Genomic DNA, 24829 nt, shown 5'->3' with positions numbered 1-24829 from the left:
AATATATAAAGGCTGAGCCATAGTGGTCACAGGATGGCATGAACTTAGAAAATGAAATGGCAGGTGGAGTCAGAGGTGCACCAGGAGACATTCAGGTACCAAAGGCAGCAGATTTTTAATGTCCCTCTCTCAGCCCATATGTGAAGATGGAATTCTTAAGAGTAATAGATGGGGGGTCAGGTAGAAATGAGCTTCTAATTCCTTTGGCCGGAGAGCCCAGTAATGTCTGTTCTCATCTAGGACTGAGATTCCTTTTATTCCAGGCCCCGGGGGGTCTCTAGACCTGCAGGGGCTGCAGCTCTGTCCATTTGCCTTTGAACAGAGCAGGTCCTCTGCAGGGCTGCTTTGCCTCTGTGAAAAGTGGCTTGATTCATGTCTCAACAGGTCTTGATTGAATACCTACTCTCTCCCACGCACTTTTCTAGAATGTTCTGATGAATAACAAATGAAAGGACCTAGGATGGAAGTCCCTGCAGCTATTGACCCACCAGGCACAGGGCATATGGGAAACTCCCCGTTGATTCCACAGAGCAGAAGGAGGACCCCCATCAAGACAGGGAAGGCCCTCCCAGGAAAGGTGAGAGGCTGAGTTCCAAAGGAAGAGTAGGAGTCATTAAAGAGTTGGAGACTGATTCTAGGCACAGAGAATATTGTGATGGGAGAGAGCTCTGTGTGGCAGTTATAACAACAGCTCCTCACCCCTCAGCTGGTGGGCATGCTCTATACAGTCACTTCCCATACAGGCTGGTGGCAGAGGCAATTAGTTGTCTACAACTGCATTTTGTCTCCTTGATAGCAGAAACCAGATTCTTAGCTGGGCACAATGTCATATGGAGAAATTATTGTATTTTCCAGACTCCCTTGCAATGAGGTGTGACTGTGAACGTATACTAACTAATGAGATTTAAGTGGTCAGCTACACAGGACTTCAGGAAAACATCTTTTTAAAGAGGGTAAAAGAAGGTCTTCCATACTTTCTCCTTCCTCTTCCTTGGAATGCAGATTTAATGGATGGCACTCCAATAACAGTTTTGGACCATAAGACAACTTGGAAACTGAAAGCTAGCTCTCAGTTTCTTGGTCCCTTGTTATGTGACTCTCCTGTTTAAGCCCTAACTGCCTATATGCTGATTACTTTTGCATGCCCTGAATGTTCATGCTTTATTGATAGGAGTGGGGACTCTCAATTACCTATAGCCAGGAATAGGGGCATCATTGCTTATTTCAGTTTGTTCCACTTTTCTGCTATCAAGTGTACTGTGCCAGGTGAACAACAGGACACAGCTCAACCTGCTCTGATCAGTTGACATATTTTTTTCTGCCTAAATGAGGAAGGTGGGCCCAAATGCTTTCACAAAATTCCCACCAGCTATTTCATCATTCATCCTTGTATAGTACATCTTGGAAGGGGATATCTTGCCACATCAAATCTTCTAACAATTGTTACCAACATATTAGAATTGTTTTCCTTTTAAAAGGCCCTTGAAGGCCAGGTGTGGTGGTGCACACTTATAATCCCAGTGATTCAGGAGATCAGGGAGAATCACCAGTTCTAAGTCAGCCTCAGCAACTAAGTGAGGCCCTAAGCAACTTAGTGAGACCCTGTTTCAAAATAAAAAGATAAAAAGGGCTGGGAATCTGGGTCAGTGGTTAAGCATCCCTGGGTTCAATACCCAATGCCAAATAAAATAAATTAAAAGGCCACTGAACTCACATAAGGGATGAAGAATGTTGCTTAGGTGCAAAAGGGAAGGACAGCACTAGCCAAGAGCTTCTGGATTAACATCTACAAGCCACTTTGATTAGTGGTGCAGCTGTAAATTAAAGGAAAAAAAAACATGAATAAATGAAATATTAATGGTGGGATCACATTACTCCGTTACATAGTAAGCGTTGGGAGGGGTTCTTCTGGAAGAGGGTCCATAGGCACCCAGCATGTGTCACGTGTCAGGGCAGAGAAAAGAGAAGCAGTCGGGAAGGTTCCAAAATCCTGCCCATGTCAAATTTGACCTCTCATCCTAAGGCAGGCTATTTTATTTATCTAATAGTTGTAAGCAACTGTTTAACCATAGGGATTGTTTATAACAGAAGGAAATTACAAAAAAAAAAAATATTAACCTCAGTTGTATCAGGGACAGAAATGCTGGGATTATCTTACAGCCAAATATATTTCAGTGGCAAAAAATAGATAAGGATGCCTGATGCTCATGTTATTAACTAGAATTCAATGATGAGGTTTTTTAAGATTTAAAAGATACCATAGGTTGGATACTATAAGAACAAAAGGAAAAACAAAAACATGGTACTTTAAGTTTTAAAGGATGCTAGTAAAATACAGCTTAAAATTTTACTGTCCACAAAGTCTAGCTTGAATCCATTATAAAATACTTGAACAATTATGAAGAAGAAAAGTTTTATTTTTTGTTTGTTTTTATTTTTGTTTTTGTTTTTGTTGTACTAGGAATTGAAACCAGGGGTGCTTTTCCACTAAGTGACATCCCAGCCCTTTTTATTTTATTTATTTTGAGACAGGTTCTCACTAAATTGCCCAAGCTGAACTCAAGTTTTCAATCCTTCTACTTTAGCCTCCTGAGTCACTGGAATTACAGACATGCTCCCAGCACAAGAAGAAAAGAAATCTTTAACCAACTAAACGTTGGGAAAGTGAGGAACAAAATCGTGTTGTACTAAATCAGTTGCTTTTTCATGGACAGATAAAGTTAATGGGCAAAGAGAACATGATAGATGTAATATATCTGAACTTTCTAGAAAAAAGTTATTGCCATTTTACCAAATTTTATTTAAGTTAATTCAGACTTCCCAAGATCTAAATATGACCCCTACTTTGGAAAGTAGATGGGGAATCTAGATAACATCTAATGATGAATGATGGGGAGATTTGAGAGAAAGCAAAGTGCTCTCAAAACTGGCTATACCTTGAATTTCACTTTGTCACTCTTATCTGATTATCTGAGGGATGAGATTACACAAGGAATAACAACACAACAACAACAAAAACCAATTATTTATTTAATATCACAGATGGAAAGATATTCGCTTGTATGTCTTCCTAGTTGTCATTTTCAATTATGGTAACTATTGTCTTATACAGTGAGATAAGTTTGTTAACTTTTCATTTGGATTGTGGTCTCATTTTTAATAACATATTTGCATTTTCTGATTATAGTTACAGACAATATTTGCATTGATTCACTGGTCTATGATCTTTGTATGGCTCCCACCATCTGTCAGTAATTCCCTGTGTGGATTAACTGTGCTGGAAAAAAAACAAGGGAAAGGCAAATAGATGGAAACTGGAAGGTAAGGGAGAAAGTAAGTTCACAGGGATTTGAAATCAACAGAAATCCAGATGGCTCCTCAGGAGAAAAGGAAGGGTATTGGAAAAGATGAAAAGATGCTGAAATGTGAAAGGCAAGCTGATAAAAGGAAAAATAATCAAGGAATAAATTTTAGAAGATACAGAAATAAAAAAAAAATAAATGTTTGAGGATGTAAAAGATATAGAAAGCACTGAATGGACATCAAAGAAATTAAGGACAGTAACAGGATCTGGTTTGAGACCAGTTTGAAAGTGTTGAAATTTGAAATGAAACTCTCATTCAAAAGTTTCAGACAAGATATAATTTGTGGAGTTTGAGGAGGGAAAGTTTCATTCACAGTTTTTTGCATACCCAGCAAGTGTCAAATGGTTCTGCTGCAACTATGGATGAGAACTGGAGTATGGGATAGTCTTATTTGAGTTTGTGTAAGAGAATTGTGGTTCTTAATTCACCTTTTCAGTGTTGGTAGATCAGTTCATCTCTGTCTTTATATGAAGACAGACAAGTTGTATATTTATATCAATCATAGGAAAGTGAAGCATCAGTGCAGATGTTCAGAGATTTCCCATATTCATATGACAGAATGACTAAGTAGTCTATTCTGTGATTTTATTTAGTGACTTGGGGAGTCAAAAATAGTAATGCTATGAAAATCCATTTAAAAAATTTTACTATTAATGATTGCTATGATTAAGCAATTAAAGCATACAAATTTAAGATATTTGGCATTCCTTTAATGAAATTTTACAATTACATGGCTAGAGGGGAAAAATAACTATGCAGATTAAGGCATATTTTTGCAAAGTTCTGATCAATACTTTTTCCTATAATCCCATGGCTCTGATGCTTTCTATGGAACTTAAAAAAAAAACTCAAAATACTCTTGTCTTAATTTCTCCACCTAAAGCAAATGGATTGTTGAGAAGTGTTATGAGAAATAATTCATTTGTGAATGTGAAATGTTGGCAAATAGCAAAATGAAACATAGGCTTTAAATGCTCATTATGCCAGTAATGTTTCTGCATTGTAAATTTGGATTTTTAAGTTATGTGAAGACAGATGCTTAGGTTAGAGCAATGCAGGTTTTGGTTTTCTCACAGTACATATTAAAAATGAGGTGATTTAATAGCTAACCACCAAAATCTATTTTCGAATTATTTTTTTAGACATGACATATTTTTAGTAATATTTTTATGCATTCTTTTAAGTTAAGTATTTGGATTTCAGCTACAGTAGGCATTGTATTACTATTTGCAGTGACACATTAATGTATGCCAAGAATGATTGTGTTGTGTGGTTTGTTTATATCAGTAGTTATTTTTGATGCTAGCTATTTGGTACAAAATACAATTCTTACATGTTATGGGATCATAAAGTTTATTGCTGTCTCATTACCAGGCAGAAGCCAAATATGAGCAAAAGAAGAACATCCTGTATTAATCTTCCACAGATTGGCTATGGGTAACCCAACTGATTGCGTTTTAGTTTAATTATTGGAATAAAAAGGGAATAAATAGCTTCAATGCTGCCCAATAACTGTAATTCTCTCCTGGCAAGATACATACAGTGGAAAATGATAAAAGAATTCTGACAGAATGACTTTTTGTCTAGTTGAATAATGTAATCTTTTCTGTGCTCATAAAAAAAGATTTCTCCATCCTAAGGCTATATTTTATAGTGTCGTTTTAGGTATTCATTGGGGTGGGGATACTTACTTCTACAGCTTTAAGGAATTAGATCTCATTGAGCTAGAAAAAAAATATCTGAAATAGATTAAATTATTTTTTGATTTGTGAAACCTAAAAAGTCCCCACTGTGGGTGAGTGGAGTCACATAATTTCAATGCTTTTGCCTGACTTTTTTCTCCTCTACATAAACGTTGTCCTTTGCTGATAGCACTACAGAAGTTCCTGTAGCAGAACAAAATCAGAGGGGTATACTCATGGAATTTTTTTTAGGTGAAAAGGTTTTTATTCTTAGATGTTTAGCTTGAGTTAATTATGGACATTTTCCTATACTTTAAGACTTTCTGAGAACAAAGACATTGGAAGAATGTAAAACATCATATATAGAGGTGTCATGAATGGCAGGGTGTCCTCAAAAGTAAGCCATTCTGCAACTAGTTTTACTTTCTTTCATGACAGTGGGGTCCTCTCTAAGTCTTTCTAACCTCACCTGTCTTAAGCCGGTTTGTTCAACTGACCAGGTACAGTAATGAGTTCAACCATGTCACCCCAAATTTTATATCTATCCAAAACTTGAGACTGACATTTATTTGGAAACTTGATCTTTATAGATGTAATTAAATTAAGATGAGGAAATAGTCATTAGGATTGGGCTTCAATCCAATAGCTGGTCCTCATGAGAAGAGGAGACAATGTGCAGAGGCACAGGAGAGAGCTATGTGAAGATGAAGGAGGCAGAGAAGGGTGTAAGGAAACGCAAGGCTTTCTGGAGAGAGACATGGGATGGATTTTCCCTCAAGTCTCCAGAAGGAAGCAACCCTGCCATGCCTTGACTTTGGACATTTGGCTTCCAGAACTGAGAGTAATTCCTATTGTTTTAGGTCACTCATTTTGTGATTACTTACTATGGCAGCCAGTGATAACCAACACACCTGGATGCTTGGCTAGCTCACAGTGCACCCGTCACACAGACATCCAAGTCAGACTGCGGACCAGGCTAAGGCTACTAGGTCCACCAGCAGGAACTCAATAGCATCTCTGTAAGGGAAAAAAAAATGCATCTTTATAATTTGAGGATGTAACTGACATGTCCAAGTTCATCCCTAGTAAGCAATGATTCAGACTCGTCACCTAATAAGGATCAGGACCAGAACATGGAATCTCAAAAGTGCCAGTGAATTCTACCACCTCAACAGCAAAAAGATGGCAAAGAAGTAGAAAAGCTCTTTAGGGAAGCTAACTTACCCCATAAGAGTTACCTTTGTTTAAGATGAAAATTGAAGTTAACTACATCCTTTCAATAGAAAGGGAATCCTGGTTACAAAATCCATCGGAAAGACTAGGAGAGCAGGATCTAGACCAGGATCCCATAACTGACTTCTAAAACAGTACATCTAAACACAACTAGCCTGCAAAGGAACCAGCCAGGACCAGAACAGGAAGACAGAGAGCAAGAAGCCTATTGACTCTGTATCTCACTGCCTGAGTCAATATCCAGGGAGCCTGAAGCCACTGCCTTACCTGCTGGTTATTGGGAACAAATAGCCTAGCTTCCTTTTGGTTGGAGAAAGCAAATACCAGAACCCTTAGCAGGACCAACAACCCAATTTGTTCAGCCCAGTGCAAATGGAAATGTAGAACTTTTAAAAATAATTAAGAGTCAGGACAATGAGAGCAGAACTATAAATCAAGCATGGGACCCTTCTAAGAATGGGGACAATAACTGTTTGCACAGTCCTTGAAGCTGGCCCCAACTCTTGGCTTCAGAGCTATGCCACATACTAATCGGCATCTATAAAATGGATGCATTCTGTACTATCACACATTCCTATTTATGCCAGTATGAGAATCTGTAAATCTGGTGGGGCCCCACAAAGAGAATCAGAAGAATGGCCTTCTTAGTATTCAGGGTCTACTATGAGGGAAGGACTTGGAAAGATGTGAAGTGAGCCAATCATTTGGGTCTTCACAAGTGTTCAAATTCAAGAGACAAAGATAACTTTTTGCAGGGCAATGTGTTCTCTTCTCACTTAGTGACCTGCCCTGCGCTGTGTTCACCATCCTTAACATACAACTACAGAATCACATGCATTTCTTCTCTATGTCAGGCAAGCGCTAGGTACTCTGAGTATGGCTCATCACATAAATGTCCCCCTGCTCTGCTGCTCCCAGGTAAACGTGACAGGAAGGTTTCATGGGGCGTGGGGTGAGAAATCCCAAGCTCCCAGGGGACAAGATGGATCATATCATGTAGGAATGTTGTAGGATGACACAGTAAGAGGAGGAATCCAGCACTGTCACCAAGGGAAGCCAGAGAAGCAGGGCTGAGCCTAGGAAGATAAGACCTGAATTATGGATTTTCCTCATGTGGATGAAAATTTAAAGTTAGTTAGCAAACAACTAAACAAGGCTATTTCAGGTTACCATCACAGGGAGCGGAGTCTCCCTATCTGTAAAATACATCTCTAAACCATTCTTTCCATGGAACACCATTTAATCCTTGCCAATACCTATCCCTCCACTGATCTCATTCCCTCTCACTGCCTTCACTCCATCCTCAACAACATAGCTGAAGAAACCCTTTTGAAAATGTACATCAGCTCACGCACATTCCCTGCCTAGATCCTTTCCATGGTTTTGCCTTGGCCTTGGAAAAATTCCAAACCTCCTCATCATTCCTGACAAGACCACACACCATCTGGTCTCTGCCTATTGCTCACCTTCCCCCACTTGCCCACTAAGCCACAAGAGTGTCCTCTCTGCTTTTTGGGAAATGCCAAGTTCCTGTTTATCTCAGTCTTTGAACTTAAGCTCTCCTAGCTCATTGCACAACCCACTCCTTCTCAACTCCCAATATTTAGCTGCAATGTCACCTTCTCACGATGGTCCCCTCTGATTATCCCACCTAAGACAGAATCCCCACCCCAGCCTGGGTCCTCTATATTGTATCACATTCCTCATTTCTCCTCAACCCCTTATCACAATCTAAAATTATCCTGTTTGCATGTTTATGTGTTTCTCTTTCCTATCCAGCAGGCTGGAGGTCTGTCTGTTGATTCAGTCCTTTGCCCCAGGTTCAGCACAGTGCCTGGCATATAGTACAAGCTTAAGACGTATTTCATGATGAGCTGATACACTGATACATTGGCAAATATCTATATATTTTAAAAAATTTAAAGCAAAAAATACATACATACATACATACACACACACACACACACACACACACACACACACACACACACATTCCCAAGGCCTGGGTCATTATCTCTCATTGAGGTTAAAAAACTTAAAAGCTGAGCATTACAGGCTGGGGCTGTAGCTCAGTGGCAGGGCACTTGCCTAGCATGTATGAGGCACTGGGTTAGACCCTCAGCACCACATAAAAATAAATAAACAAAATAGAGGTATTGTGTCCAACTACAACTAAAAAACAAATACACACACACAAAAAAAAACCTGAGCATTACAAGATAGTAGAATGAATCAGACACAACTTTTCTACGTCCATGCATGAATATATGACCAGTATAACTCCACATCATGTTCAACCATGAGAATGGGAGGCTATACTTCATGTATGTTTAGTAAGTCAAAATGCACTCTACTGTCATGTACAACCAAAAAGAACAAATAAATTTTTTAAAAAAACTGAGCATTATTTTGGATGGCTGGGGAGTTTGGGAAAATTAAAGCAGAGAATTCAAGGCAACAGGCAGTCATCAAATCACACAAGTCAGCTCTTCTGGAAAAAACTGCAGGCTGGCTTTGGGGTGAAAAGGCCAGGCCAAGTACTGTCCAGTAGTACAGATGATCTCACACTTGTTTACGGGGTTGCTCTGAGGTTGTGTTCTTCCTGTTCACACAGAGTGTGTTCTCGCAGCCAGATCATTTGCTCACTGAGAGCTGGAACCAGTCAGTCTTCCCCTGGTGCCCCTGGTAGCACCAGGGCTACTCCCTGCTTCTTCTGTAAGCTCTCTAGGAGGGAAAGGTGCTAAGACTGGCAAAGCTGCCGGACCTCAAGTTTCTTTTCAGCCTGACTTCCACCACCAGGTAGGGTAACCCACCACCCCAATTCCTTGGGACTAAGGAAGTGCCCTGATGCATAGCCTTCATTTTGAAAAACTCAGTCGCATTGCACAGGGCCATCAAAAAGACGGAATCCCATATCCTTAGTTTTGCTCCAAGCGTTGGGTACTGTTTGCTCCAGGCCATTTGTTTCTCCTAATCTGACTCATACCCAGGCCTCATTGTTCTCTTCTGCACCGTTGACTTTATTGTATTTCTCAATGCTTAGGCTCAGCCCTGCTTCTCTGGCTTCCCTTGGTGACAGTGCTGGATTCCTCCTCTTACTGTGTCATCCTACAACATTCCTACATGATATGATCCATCTTGTCCCCTGGGAGCTTGGGATTTCTCACCCCACGCCCCATGAAACCTTCCTGTCACGTTTACCTGGGAGCAGCAGAGCAGGGGGACATTTATGTGATGAGCCTTATCCTTAAATATGGTTATAATGTAACACTTCTGACTACACAGCTCAGAATAAGAAAGTCAAAGGATTCAGTGGTTGTCCGGTAACACAGAAGAGGAGTCTATAAGCTACAGTGTCTATAAGCTCTTCTGTCACATAGAAGAGGAGTCTATCAGCTTTTTCTGTAAAGGGACAGAGAGTCAATATTTTGGGCTTTGTGTACCACACAGTGGCTGTCATAACTAATCAGCCCTGATACTGTAGAATAAAAGGCAGCTACAGACAACATGGCAATAAACAGGTATGAGTGTGTGCTAATAAAAGCTTATCTATAATTATAGGCAGTGTGTCTAATTCAGCCCATGGACCATAATTTGTAAATTCCTGATATAGAACATCCTTCCAGATAATCTTGGATTTTTTTTTTCATTAAGCTTGCAAAAGTTTTCTTTGACCTCACCACTTAGATATGCCATAGCTTTACTTGCAATTTACACGCCTTCTTCATCACACTACATCATTAGCTCTTTTAATCAATTATCCTGTCATTCAGCTGATCTTACAGAAATCTTTGCCCAATAAAAATAAATTCTTGCATCAAGACATTGACATGGAAGGAAGGATCACATGGCATTTAATTTTAGGGGCATATTTAACACAAGTTGCAACATGAAATATATCCACGGAGTTGGGCGAGATGTTAGGGTAATTGATGTGATACAGGGTTGATGTTTTGTTAACTGGACTGCTAGATGCCTGAAGAAAACCTCCTCTGATGGGCAATAGTGTCCTCACTCTTTGTGAAGAGTTTTAGCTCTTAGCTCTGTCTGCTTTGTTTTTCACTAGAGTGTCAATCTGTGTTCAGGGCTCCAGAGCTCTGAGTACTTTGTGTAGAATCTTGCTTTCCTCATTTAAAAATTACCGAGTCCATCAGCATCTTCATAACATATTTAAAAATGTCTTGTGCTGTCCTTAGAATGTACTTTCATAGGAAGAAGGGGTAGAAAGAGGAGGAAAAAATCTCTAACATTCTAAACTGATTTTCGGGAATACATTCACAATGTGCATGTACCTGGAAACTGCTTCTATCCAATAAGAAACCTGGGAAGAGAGAAGGAAAACAGGATTGGGAAGACTATTTTAGCAAATTGTCCTTATGTGCATTTATCTGGTCCTAGAGGTGAGATGAGATTGAAACTAAGGACAGTAACAAACAGGGAACTGAAATATTATTGACCTGCTCCTACAAGCCATTGCTATTGGTGGAGTTACTGCAGAAGGAGAGTTCTCTTTAGCACGAGGCGGCTCCTGTGGGCTCATTGCTGAGCAGATACTGCTGAGCCCAGAAAACTGAGAGCCTTCACAAGTCAATTCCACACCCCCTCGAATTTGTGCTCGGTAGGGAGTCCTCGGCAGGAAATCCTCCATCTGTTTTCCTTTACTACAAGGAACTTCAGAGGATGAGTTCATTTCGCTTCAAACATCCTCATGTTGCTGTAAAACAGTACTGGGCTGAATGATGAGAAATGTCACCAGGAAAGCAGGAGGACACCTTCGAATGGAGACAGATAGTTACACCTCTGAATTACATTCTAGTTTCTAGACAGGGTTTATTTATTTTTTTTCTTTGTTGCTTACATTTCAATTTTGCTTTCTTTCCTTTCATTTTTTTTTTTAAGGACAGTCTTTTGTTTTTTATAACTTCCTCATAGAACTTGGATATTTGGAGAAATAGTACAAAAGGAAGATTTTACAATATTTGTCCTGTGGATTACTGGAGTGAAGCTTGAGGTCTAAAGGATTATAGCTAGATCAGTCTCTCTTTTTAAACAAAAACTCTTAATTTGAATTTCAGGATTGCTTTAAAAATATCACTGCAAAGTAAGTACTGTGATTTTTCTCTTTCTTTGCTTTTAATTCCCTAATAAGCATCTTTTTGCATATGGTAATCTCATTGAAGTTATTGGTTGGACTATAAGTAACATGATTTGCCGACCCATAAATTAATTATAAGATGAGATATTGAGTTTTTGCTCTTAATGCTGTTTAGCAGGTAGCAGGTAATATTTATAGTCATGTTTATATTTGTGTGTCAAGAATTATTTAATTTCATTAACATTTTGAGTGAATATCTTTTGCCTCATTTCCTCTAGTAATATAAACTATCTTTCAAATTGGAAAATTAGCAAGGGAAAAAAAATCTCTTTGGAAAACAACACCGTTGGCCCTAGCAAGCAGATCATACTGTCGATTTTTCTGGAATGTATTGGTAAATTGGCTGAAGAACTTTTTAAATCTAGAGAGTAAAATTAGCTTAAAATGTTACTCTTGTGAACTCCTTTTGAAAATGCCATTAAATCATATTGCAGACTTGGGGTCGGGGGAAATGCTCTTTGGCAAAGGGCACGGAAACATTAAAAATATTTCAACTGCTGTTACCTTTCTGCAGTGACACTATTAGTTTGAGCTGCAACTGTGCATGTTTTGGAGCCTCCTCAGGAATCTAGAGCTGTGATGCTGATCCATCTGGATGCAGTTAAACAGTGCACATTGATCAGGGAGGAGTCTAGAAGTGGCCAAACTGTGCTTTCCCCCCCACCCCCAGGCTCCTATCTTCTTCCACCCACCCCTCATCCCTTCCAACCTTATGTGGTAGCTGTAAATCCTGAAAGTGCTATTGGAAAGATGGCATTTCCCTTCCCAGCAGTCAGCCAGGGGAAGAGACAGCTGTGTGGATGTACTTTCTGGTTGCTTTCTGGGCAGCTTGGAACACAGGGTGATTTGTCTGTGCTTCCTCCACATCCCCTGTCGCACACTTTACCACCAAACCCTCATCTATACCACAGACCAGCTGGCCTGAAAGGACATATTCCAGAGAAAGATAATGGATGAAGTCCTCTTCCATAGATGTGTGGCATCCCTCCCTCCATCTTTCTGTAGTCTTTAAATTTGTCAACCTCGTTCTCTGAGAAACATGATTTCTATTCATCCTCTCTTGCCAAAGCCAAGTGCTCCCAGAACCAGCCTTGACTCTCTCTAGCCCTTTACTTAAAGATCATTATCTGCCAGGCCATCTGTTATTTTCACTTAGGAGAGAGTATTATTTCAGATCTGTGGGTGTCCTATAAATTTCCCCTCACATGTTATAGAGTAGCTAGATGTAGTCCAAGGGCAAAGGCCTGTGGCGAACAACAGGAATCTGTGCCCCACTTTTGCAAGCATTAGTGGCGATGGTGTAATCTTGGATGGCCATAACCACCACCCCCCACTAGAGGAGGGGGGAGAGTGATTTGGAAACTGTGAAAAATCAGACAAAATGAGAGTACAGACTTAACCATCCTGGATGGTTGTTGCTTTTACAGAAATTATCTGCTTCTGATTTAAATCCACAAGGATTTGTGCTTCTTTCTAAGGTGCATAGTGTTGCCCCAGCAACCCCTACTTATGGATGCTGGCTACCCACCTACAGTAGTTTGGGTGCTCCACCTTTACTAAGGAGAGTCATGAGGAGAGGAAGTTTGAGGCTGGTGTATGGCTCAGGAGTAGAGTGCTTGCTTAATGTGCCCAAGAATGGAAGACTTCCTACCCATCATGCCCCTCTTTCACAAGCTAAGAAAGTGCTCAGTAGAATTTACCTTTTGTAAGTGGCCTGTTGTGTGCTTGCTAGATGACAGTGAGTCTTGTGATTTCTCATTGTCCCCAACAGAAATTATATTGCTGAGTTTCCAAAGGCATCAGGCTCTCTCTGAACCATTGGGTTGCTTTCCTTTGTAAGGAGAATAGTTTGCACTGAGTAACTCTTCTATAAACCTGTGTTCTGGACAAATGTGAAGGGCCATATTGTATGTATCAGACAATGATAATGTCTAACAGGATCCACCAGATGAGATGATAAATATTTTATGACACCTATCACATTACAAGATGTAATGTGTGATATGTGTCATAAAATATTTATGACACCTATCACCTATCACCTGTGATACAGGTAAGGAAGCAGTTTAATTCAAATATGTTGATAGAGGAGGAACAAAAAAGATCTAAGAATGTTCCCATCAACTACTACCCTGTATTCTTCAGTGTTTATTGTCACTGTTGTTTATTTCCTAACTGCTCAGGCTGTAGATTGCCAGGCTCTTTCCATATTATTTTAATCTGTGGATAGCATTTCTGGCAGAAAATCAGCAGCCAGGAGTGGGTGGCAGGCTGGGACGAGGTGGAGTGGGAGGAGCAATTGAAACCTCAGCAATGAGTTTTTGTTGCTTGTATTGGAAATGGATTTCAGTTCTCTCTGCTCGGCATTAACTTCCATGTCAAGAGTGACTTCACCCCACACCATGTGTTTCTGTGCTTGGGTTTTATTAGAGTTATAGGGATAATTAATTCTTGTTGGCTAAAAACATAATTCTTGGAAGAAAACATCACATTAGTGAACAAATGTGTGTTAGTTGTTTATGTTGGGCCAGATTTTTAATTATCCACTCAGAGAATGGAATAAAGTCTTTCAAATTACCAAGAAGGGACCAGGGATCAGAATTTTTGCTGCCTTAAAACATAAATTTTAAGTAAAATTTACTGTAACATCTGCTCTTATAAAAAAAAAACTGTGTTAGTAAGTGATAAATAGTGGTAACTGGCCTATAAACAAGCGAGACAAGACATATCAAGATGAGACATGATATTATCAATGAACAGGTGAGTAAAAATTTATAAATTTGAAGATGGAAGTCATTGGTATTTCATAACAGTTTTCTTCATTTTAATATTTTTCTGGGTTATGGAAACATTTTCAGCTAATTTGCCACATTGGTTACATCATTGATTCAAAGTTTACTTATTGAATGCCCCTTAGGCCATTACTTTTGAAATGGTCCATAATTATAATTGAAAGTAAATGCATTGCTACAGGGTAAGTCTGTATTTTGAAGACAGCGTCCACAGAGACAGAAAAATTAAATTCAGAAATACTATATCTTTACAACTTTAGGTCCATAGAAATTTGAAACTAGAGTGGATTTTGAATCATCTCATCCAACCCCTCTATGTATGAGGAAACTGGAGGCAGTTAGGTAAAATGGTTTATACAATAGCACTAATTAGTTGCAGAACTAGAACAAGAATTCTAGCCTCTGACCTCCAAATCCAGTGACATTTTTATTTATTTATTTATTTATTTATTTTTGCTTTTTTACTTCTTATGTTTTAAAAGTATTATTGCTAGCCAGGTACAGTGGCACATACCTGTAATCCCAGCAATTTGGGAGGCTAAGGTAGGAGGATCACGAATACAAACCCAGTCTTAGCAACTTAATGAGGTCCTAAGCAACTCAGTGAGACCCTGTCTCTAATAAAATATTAAAAAAAGGAAGGGGACTGGGGATGTGGCTTGGTGGTTAAGTGCCCCTGGATTCAATCCCAGGTACAAAAAAAAAAAGTATTATTGCTTCTTACAGTGACTAAAAAATAATGTGGATATGGCCCCACAGTCATTCCATTTAATTCCTTTTTGGCCTTTTAAGTATTTTAATATAAACTATCAGACACACACACATACATACACACAAACACACACACACACACACACACACAATCATTTAATAGTTATCTGCAAACCAACCACCAAGATTAAAAATGTTATTTTGCCATCTTCAGTTTAGATAACTTGTAAAATAAAATAAAATGCATTATAAACACAACTGAAACACTACCCTTTTTTCTTTCCCCTCTTTTCCAAAATAACTACTATCCTGAAACTTCTGCATATCACTCCCATGTATATTTTGGGTATTTTGGTATTTTCACCATATGCATGTGTATGTGTGGTAGATACAGATTTGGCTACATCTCTGTGCGGTTATATCTATTTGTGATTACCTTCATGTTTTGTGTTTAGATTTTAAAATATATAAAGCATCTCCATATTCCTTGGTGACATTTTTTAAATTCAGCCTTGTTTGGGGAATGTATCCATGTTGCTACATAGGTAAGTATCTATTGTATTTTTTGCAACTTCAGGATAATATCATGTTGCATAAATAACTCAAGGTTGATTTATCGATTTTCCAACTGAGAGAAATTTGGATTATCCTTGCAGTTTTGCTATAGATGCTGCAACCGTGCCGAAGGGATTTCTATACATAACTTCTTACATGTGTGTTAAAATTTCCTGAGTTTCCTAGAAGTTGAATTATCTGGTTGTAGGGAATGCATGTGTTCCCTTTACTACATGATGCTAAATCACCCTACAAATAGTATTGGCTTACTCAACAATGAACATCGCTGAGCAGTTGTTCCAAAGTAGGGGTTGATAAGAATCACTTAGTAGGAAGCTTTTAAAAATTACCAATGCCTAAGTCCCACCCCACACCAATTAAATCAGAATCTTTGGGGATGGGAACTGATACTTGTTTTAAAGCTTCCCCCTGGTGATTCAAATGCACAATCAGTACAGCATCTGTTTCTCCATATCTTTTCCAATACTTGCTGTGTTCCGACATTATTTATTTATTTTTTTGCCAGTCCTCTCAGATGGTTTTTTATGCAGTTAATAATCTAGGATTACGAATTCATCTTCAAGGAAAACAACAACAAAAAAAATTGTAAAAATATGTAGCCAGAGTAGATAGAGCCAGCCCTAAAGACACATTTTGTCCTTTTTTTTTTTTTTTTTTTTTTTGATTTGTGTCCTAGGACAATTCTTAAGTTATTTTCTTGATTTGGGTTTCCTGAACCATATACATATTCTGGTTATAAATTCTGAGTAGACAATCTGTTTTCCCTTCACTTGGCATCTAGATAGAGATGGATGGGCATCATTGTTGTGTCCATCTTCTGGCCCCAACCTGTCTCCTGCTTCTACTTAGGCATTTGATTCTAAGCTTCTATGTTACTGAGACCCATAAGTTTGTTAAATGTAGATCAGTGTTTCTTTATTTTCTACCCATACTGACTTTTAGATCTCTGTGTCTCAGACTTAGAGAGGAGTCTCTCCCCCACCCCATCTTCTCTCTCTCTCTCTCTCTCTCTCTCTCTCTCTCTCTCTCTCTCTCTCTCTCTCTCTCTCATATTCTTTTATTTTAAATATTTTTTAGTTGTCAATGGACGTTTATTTTATTTACTTATATGTGGTGCTGAGGATCCAACCCAGTGCCTCACACATGCTAGGCAACTGCTCTACCACTGAGCCACACCCCCAGCCCTCTCTCATATTCTTGTTCTTGCTCTCTTTTTGCAAGCTTGGAATACATTTGAAAAAAATAACATCTTTTTATCTGTTATTTCTAAGTGTTCATAGTGGGAAAATTTTCAGGTTTTCCTGAGAGAAAAAATGCAGAAGAGAAGTTCTACTTTGACCTTTTTAATATTAAAAAAATAAAAGATCTAAGAATTTCACAAATCATATTCTCTGTGCCAAGTTTTCTTACCAGCTTTTATAGAAATTTAGGCTGTCCAAGAATCAGCTTGAAATTTATTAAACTAATGTAAACCTGAAATATTACTATATAGCCTCTAAGGAGGTACATGCCTTTGAACTTCTACAATAAATTCACTCACAGCTTGGTGGGTTGAGAATGATGGGGTACAGCATGGGGTAAGGCTATATGCCCTACTTTGAGAAAATTTAGGGAATGTACTATAGAGGACAAGTAGTATCTTCTGAAACACCGTAAACATTATTTGCTTTTCCTTATTGAGAGACTAGGACATATTTTTTAAAGGTTATAAGGAAAAGCCTGAAGCTCTTTCTAGCCCTAGAATTTTGTGATTTTTTAAAAACTGTTTTAGTTGTAGATGGACACAATATCTTTATTTTACTTATTTATTTTTATGTGGTGCTGAAGATCGAACCCAGTGCCTCATGTGCGCTAGGCAAACACTCTACGATTGAGCCACAACTCTAATCCAAAATTTTGTGATTTTTTTTTTTATCCTACCTTGGGACATTTTCCTGACAAATCTTCTTATAGACTGCATACAGCTTTATAACCAGATGCTGGATATCAGAGTTGTCCAATCTTCTCAAAACACATTCCATTTCTACTTGACATAGCACCCCAATAAGTCCATAGAAATAAAGGGACTATATTCAGTTTTTTCTACTGTTAATATTGTTCTTATCTGATACTCTACACATAATTTTTCTGTCAAAATTATGAAACCACCAATTATTTGTTAGTAAACTAATAAAATATCTGTTTGTTATTACCATATAAAACAATTGGTACATCTAACAAAACACTAATTGTTGAACACAATATATACTATGGAAAAAATGTTATTACTTATATTGAACATGCTATAATTTTGAGACATTTTGCCCTAAAATTCTGTTTGGAAACAAGAACTTAGGGGGAAGAAGTCAGTAATAAGTCACAATTAAAATTAAAAACAAAAAATTCATAAAAGTAAAGCACATATTCTTTCAACACTTGATACCCAGAGTTATTTCTAAAGATTTGGCATATTATTTTAAATTAAACATCTCAAACAGATCATTACAAAAATAAATCTATCTCTTTGCTGAATTTCATTCTGTGTTTGGATTGAGGTGGAGTCAGTTTTTAGCTGCATGATAAGAGGGCAGACGCTGAGTCTTTTTATTTTCTTAATTAAGAATTACCATTTCAAGCCCTTGTCAGTAGTTTACAATGGCAATAATTCCTCCCAAAACAGTTGTTACTCTAGATCCTAAGTGGTTTGCCAGAACATTAACCTCAACTTGACCTTTCATGTTTTTGAGGAGGGGTATATAAGGGTCAATAATCATTTCTAGAAAATTATCAGGCCTGGGCTGCACCCTGCATTGTATAATTTGCTTTAAAAAATAATATAATGTGTTTGTCATTTTAAATAACTGGGATCAGCAAGGCTAATGAAAATATTTAAATCCTTATCCGTTGGAATGAAAAGAGTTGGCTCCCGAAAGTGCTGACTTTAAAATTTTTGTTCTGCTTTTGTTGATTCCTTCTGCTGATGCACACGACCTACTGATGTGTGGCTTGGCATGTCATGGAGACCCATTCATCCATGTTATACAGGAAAGGGGCTTCCGGACCTCTACATGGACTGCAGCACATTCCTTTAGTTTTCTAACAAAGCTTTTAATGGGTGACTGTGACTAATGAGCATGGTGTCCCAGGAGAAATGGAGCATGGGCTTCCACTGCCCCTTCAGACAAGCTCCCAGCCCAGGGTTCATCTTGCTTGAACCAAGGAGAAGGCAAGACCAAAGGCTTGAGATGAACAATAAGTAATAGTTTCATTTTCCACCTTTATAAACTGGCATTAATAATTCTTACTTAAGCAATCAGAGCCAAGGCCCCCTGCTCTGGCCCTGGCCACTGAAGGCCATACATCCCTCTTCTTGAGAATCCAAGTTAACTCTAACTTAACCAAAGTACAAGCTGAGTTTATTTGCCTAAGCAGAGAAAACTTCTCCTCTTTGTGGAGGGTAGCAATCCTCTTCTGCCTGAGATCACGTGGGATGAGGCAAGGGCTGGAAGAGGCCACCCTGAGCTGGTGAGAAAGGGGCTAGACACCTACTATGTGCAGAAAATGCTGATGCAAAGAGTTCCTCTCTGAGATTTTTCTCATTTTTGGTTTTGAATTTATACTTTCAATTATGCACCTTGCTACAGTGCAACAGAGAAATAAGTGGGGATAATAAAGGAAATGCAGGACAAAGAGCTCCTAATTGTTGCCTATTAGTTATTATATCAAGAACACTAGGTAAATAAGGTCATTAAAATCAGTATGTTCCTAGGGCCGAGGGAAGGGGTGTTCTCATTCCCTAGGATCTCAGCATTAGTGTTTGAAAGGACACAGACAGGTCTCATTTGGTCATTGGTATATTATAGACTTCATATTTCTAAGTGATATGAGTATGAATACAATAAAAAGAATTTAAATGTCTTTAAAGTATGCAATTAATTTTTAATTCTGAAATTGTTATAGCCCATCACAATGGAGGACTCTTCCTCACTCCCATTGCTGATCTTGCTTTTAAACAGCCTTGGTTGAACATATGACTCTATTACCTCTTGTTCTATGTATCTGTATCCTATCTCACTTTACAATTCCCTGTTTCCAGTCCTGGAAACTGGATTTGAACTTCCTTTCATCCTATCCAGTGTGTGTTGGCCATCCAGTTCTCAGTGTCATAGACCTCTTTTCCTTCTGTTGTGACATTCCATTGGCTCCCTATTCTCTGGTGAAGATGCATGACTTCAGGCTTCACGTGTCTCTCATGATCAAGATCCAGGTTCATGATCACAGACCTCCTATCTCTGCCTATACACCCTGTCCCATGTTACCTTTGACCCCCCACTGCCTCCTTCCTCCCCTTTAATAAGACTGTAATCCTTAGCATCTGCACACTATTTGGACAACTTGTTGATAATTCTCTCCTGCTGTCTCTTACAGACATTTTTAAGAAGTTTCTATTCACATCCCTTACTTTTTCAGTGTACAAGTTACAACTCAACCTTTCAAAAGAAACTTTCCAGATTGGAGATATTGGGCTATTTGAAGTTTCACTAGCTTATGATATAAGCTCAAAAGCTCACATTTTCTACATAAAAACATGTATAATTTGCAAGTTTTGGAAAAGGAAAATTTCACTATTCTTCTGGACCAACTTATAGGCTATTTTAAGGCAGGAATCTGGTTTTGTGTCCTGTAGCATCTTGTGTGAATCCCTGAACTCTTAACTTGTGTAATGTTGACAGTTAATGATGGTGGCAGTATCCAACTCCCTGTGTAAAATAAACTTCTAGAAAAATGAGCCTAGAACACAGAGTTAGTCGAGTACCATGGAGTTCCCATACTATACTTGAGGAACAGAAAATCATAAAGAAATAATTATCCAAGGAGGCACCCCAAACAGATAAGCCATCCAGCTGCTCATAAAATGAGAACAATACCAATTGGAATTACCTTGGAGTATACCTAGAGATGGGCATATAGAGAGTTCTCAATAATATTAAATTGACCATGACTATTATGTTTTCAATTCCATATGATCAACCATAATCATAACTTATTCAGCAATTTCTGCATCAAATCTACAGTTATTTTATGATTACCTCAAGATTCCAAAGGACATTATAAATCGGTGCAATAAGGGGACTCCTTAAACTGAGTCCTTTAATCTACAAGTACAAGCTTGTCTCTTCCCTTGATATGTCATAACAAATTAAAGACTGTCAAAACTCATAAGACAGTGATAACACTTCCTCCTCATGGAAGAATAAGTTTTATGTCTTTAGTTACTCCATGACTGATTTAGTTAAAATATAAAGAATTATTATAATTCAGTGTTGTCGAGTATTTGAAACAGTAGTGGAAAACATGAAATTCCCTTCCTTATATCTTATTGAAAATAGGATTACCATGCTGATATCCAAGGCAGATTCGAAAACTATTTTAAGCTGTACAGATGTAGCACTTTGCACTCATCAATAATAGTTCCTCTGTTCTTTGATTGCTTGGTGTTTCTTCTAAGATATTTATAACTCCGGAATACTGAAACAAATATGTTCAAATTCAACCTGGGAGTTTCAACCAGCATCTCTTTCACCAAAGACATTTACCAACCCTGTGTTATTTAAAGGCCAAATGGAACTGTTATGGTAAAAATCTGGAAAGAATGTCAGAATGAACACAGTACAGAGAACACATTTTCACAGAAATCATGATTCCCAGTCTTATAATTTAATTTGCATGGTTGAATGAACTTGTCTTTCTCCTACTCCAAAAATACAGCCTAATACTCATAAACTGCAGTCCTTCAGAAAAGCAGCTCAGTCCCTAACTTAGCATCCCATAATTATGCCCATTCTGTACCTTCATACCCAATAATTTTTTAATTAAAAATAAATTTTAGGTCTCCAGGCCTGAGGAAATGATGGGAAAAGGAAAGAATTTCTCTACATTTCTTTCACCTAAAAATGAAATCACTTAAGCTAAAAGGAGCAATGAGACTCATATTTTGGGTAAGGGTATGTGAACTGTCACAGGAAAGAATAGATCATGTTATATGAAACCTTACGAAATATATTTTTGGCGTTTTTCTCAAGGAGGTTATGAAAAAAGTTTCTAGGAGAATTTCCTTAGCTTGCTTTTAGAAGTATATTATTAGAATCTGGCCCTCTGTGTTGTCAGTCATAGCTGTAATACTCCACATCTCAGTGGCTTCTCACTTGAAAGGTGTGGTTCTGACTCACAACACAACCCAGTGGTATTAGGATGAGGACAGCATGAGGCTCTGTACTAAGTAAGCCCTCACTTGGAGACTTACAATATATGGCTTTGCTATTTCTAGGGCCTGTCCTTCTCGGCTTTCAGCCCATGGAGGACTGTCTTATTCAGCAATTTCTGCATCAAATCTACAGGATGTCTTCTGGGGCCTTATTAAAAGTAGTATATGTCATTTCTGCCCCCAACCCATTGTCTAGAGCTCAGTCATATAGTCCTACTTAACTGCAAGAGAGACTAGTAAATGTAACCAGACTTCCTATAAGAGGAAAAGGAAATCAATATGATGAGCACAGAGCAGTCGCCTCGTCATCAATAATTTTGAATTGGGATTAAAAAAGAAGGTGTGTGAAAATACCTTCTTGGTTGGTTTTGAATGTTAGTAACTATAAGAAAATAAAAGACTAAGTATGTCCCTTCTAAGGAGCTCTAGTTATAGATTTCCTATTAAGGAAAACACTCCATTTTTAAAAAATTTTTTATTCTAATTAGCTATACATGACAGAATGGATGTTGACCCCTCAGACATAAATGGAGTATAACTGCTCATTCTTCTGGTTGTACATGATGCAGAGTTGCACAGGTCATGTAGTCATCCATGACATAGGGTAATAATGTCTGATTCATTCTACTATCATTCCTACCCCCATACTCCCTCCCCTCTGTTCACTCACCTCTGCCTAATACAAAAACAACCTCTATTCTCCCTCCCCGCTTATTGTGAATTAGTGAACTCAATTTTAGATGTTGTGAAGGGTGTGAGATGAATCCGACATCATCCTTGCCCTCAGGAAGTATAGGGTCTTCTAAAGAAGCAGGCTTTCTTCCATGACTGTTGTCTAGCTGTGTTACAAGATGTTCAACTGGGAATTTCTACCAAGTCATCTAGCTGTAGTGGATACAAAATTCCAAAGTAATATACCAGGTCTATGTGGGAATTTCCAAAGGAAAATCAAGAATAGGTTCTATAAGCTAACCATTTGTCAGCCACCAAGAGGACATAAAAGGTTCACCTCAGCAGAGAAAAGCTGAGGTGGATGGCCGGGAACCCAGGTTGTGAGAAAGAAGCAACCGGCAGGATTCCAGCTGCTTTCCTTGAGTCAACAAATGAGAAGAGCGGGAGAGTCTGTGGAGAACCTACAAAAGTGATCTTTGAGAGAAATGATCAACTCTATATATTGGCTCCACTCTTTTCTGTGTCAAAAAAATAATGTTCCTGCTGTTGAAGTCAGCTTTGTGTCACTGTGACCAAAAGACCTGACAAGAACAATGTAGAAAAGAAAGTTTATTTTGGCTCATGGCTTCCGCAGTTCAGTCCATGGTCAGCCAACTCCATAACTCTGTACCCAAGGTGAGGCAGAACATCATGACAGAAGGGCATGGTTGGGGGGGAGTCACCAGGAAGCGAGACAGCTTCTTCCACCAAGGACAAAATATGAACCCCAAAGACATCCCTGACAGTGACCTCCTCCATCCGCAACACCCTGTCTGCCTACAGTTACCACCCAGTTAATCCATATCAGTGGCTTAATCCACTGATTAGGTTTTATCTCTCCTAATCTAATCATTTCATCCCTGAAAATTCTTGCACTGTTTCACACATGAGCTTTTGGGGGACACCTCATATCTAAGTAGTAACACTGCTCTTTGAGGTGAAGGAGGTTGATCAGAAACAGCAGTTAGTGAGTGGAGGAGGACAGAAGTGAAAGAGATAAAGGAAGCCGGACCCACTCTGTGTTTTGAAGACAGCAGTTTACCTTGCAGGCAGCCTCTGCTTACCATGGTAAAGAAATGCTACCTGTAAGTGATAATTCAAGTGTTGGTGAATATTGGCCTGTGTATTTTTATTTCTGGATTGAGATAGTATTTTGTAACCTACTATGAACATGGAACTTTATCTTAAGAAGGAGTGATCAGAAAATCATGGTTTGGATTAACTTTTCATGAGGGGTGAAGGAAGAGCTAACCACTTAGATTAGGCTCAGAGGGACAGTAACAGAGAAAATTCAAAGATCTTTTATGACAGAGCTGACAGAGTTGATTTGCTCATTTACATTTGAACTCTGGAGAAAGCGCCCCAGGAGAAGTACAAATAAAGTGCTCTAAGAAGTCAAAGAGTAGGCCTGCTTCTAGCTAGACTGGAAGTTTGCATAAGGAGAAAGGCTTTTTAGAGATGTGGATATACCAGATAACAAAGATAAAGTGATTTGGATGGTCAGAGATTTGGGAGGGCTTGGGAGAGGGTAGGTGGTCAATGGAGCACTGTTAAAGGCATTTCTAGCAGAACAAACATGAAGGAGATTTAAAAAAAAAAAAAAGCATAGCAGATGCATAAAGAAAAGCAATTAGTTCCATTTGACTGAAGCCAAGCATGGGGCAATAATGGAAAATAAGGTGGAGAGCATTGGCTTCCAGACTGGGCAATAGGATTAAAGCATGTTTGAAACTCTAACAGGGGGTCTGCAGAAAAGACAGGTGTCAGGACCCAGGCAGGTAATCAAAGCAAAAGGAGGAGCCTTAGAATTTGGCTGACCTTCATGGCAAGTGGACAGTGTCTGCCTTACAGTGTCCCATGAGGTATGTGGCATTAATTTTACTAGATCAGGTTTGTATCCAATGGGGCAGGTCTAATGTGATAAGTAGAAAGTGAAAATAAAGAATTGTAGGTAGTGGGAGGATAAATTCAGTTAGCCATGCTTGTAGATAATGTTGTCCACTTTGACTATAGGTGGAAATGAATTCTATCTAGGCAGGAAAAGTTTCTTTGAACTGTGGCCTCTGCTAAGTAATTTGTCTTTTCTAAACTATTTCTTCATCTGTGAAGTGGTAATAATAATATATAATAAAACAATCCACATACAGGTCATCTAGCAAGGCTCCTGGCACATATTTGGGGACCAGAAAACTAATGCCCAATTCTAAGTGGGGTGCAATTCAAGTTATAGTCCCTGTCTCAGCGAAGCCTCCAGAGGAAAAATCAGGAAGCTGGAGCAGATGCTGTTTCTGGACTAAGCGCCACTAGGAGTTGAGGAAGGGCTTTAGGTCAGTGGGTGGTAGATCCCCAAAGACTGAATT

At 38.7% G+C, this 24829-nt stretch overlaps 1 protein-coding gene across 14 annotated transcripts in view; it reads left to right on the top strand.

The window, feature by feature from the left end:
* Nucleotides 1-24829, top strand: part of Kiaa1217 (KIAA1217 ortholog) — a 417228-nt gene that overhangs the window by 35500 nt on the left and 356899 nt on the right. Inside the window, exon 1 of one of the 14 annotated variants that reach the window (XM_078023314.1) lies at nt 8939-9079. The exons of 12 other annotated variants lie outside the window; for them this stretch is intronic. The gene's annotated coding sequence lies outside the window, so the exon portion shown is untranslated. Of the gene's footprint in view, nt 1-8938; nt 9080-10968; nt 11382-24829 lie in introns of those variants that run through there. One more of the 14 variants, XM_078023315.1, reaches the window with a different exon arrangement.

This window comes from Ictidomys tridecemlineatus, chromosome 10 (assembly GCF_052094955.1).
Source record: "Ictidomys tridecemlineatus isolate mIctTri1 chromosome 10, mIctTri1.hap1, whole genome shotgun sequence".
Taxonomy (NCBI): domain Eukaryota; kingdom Metazoa; phylum Chordata; class Mammalia; order Rodentia; family Sciuridae; genus Ictidomys; species Ictidomys tridecemlineatus.
The sequence above is the reverse complement of the archived record's forward strand: the minus strand, read 5'-3'. Positions and strand labels throughout refer to the sequence as shown.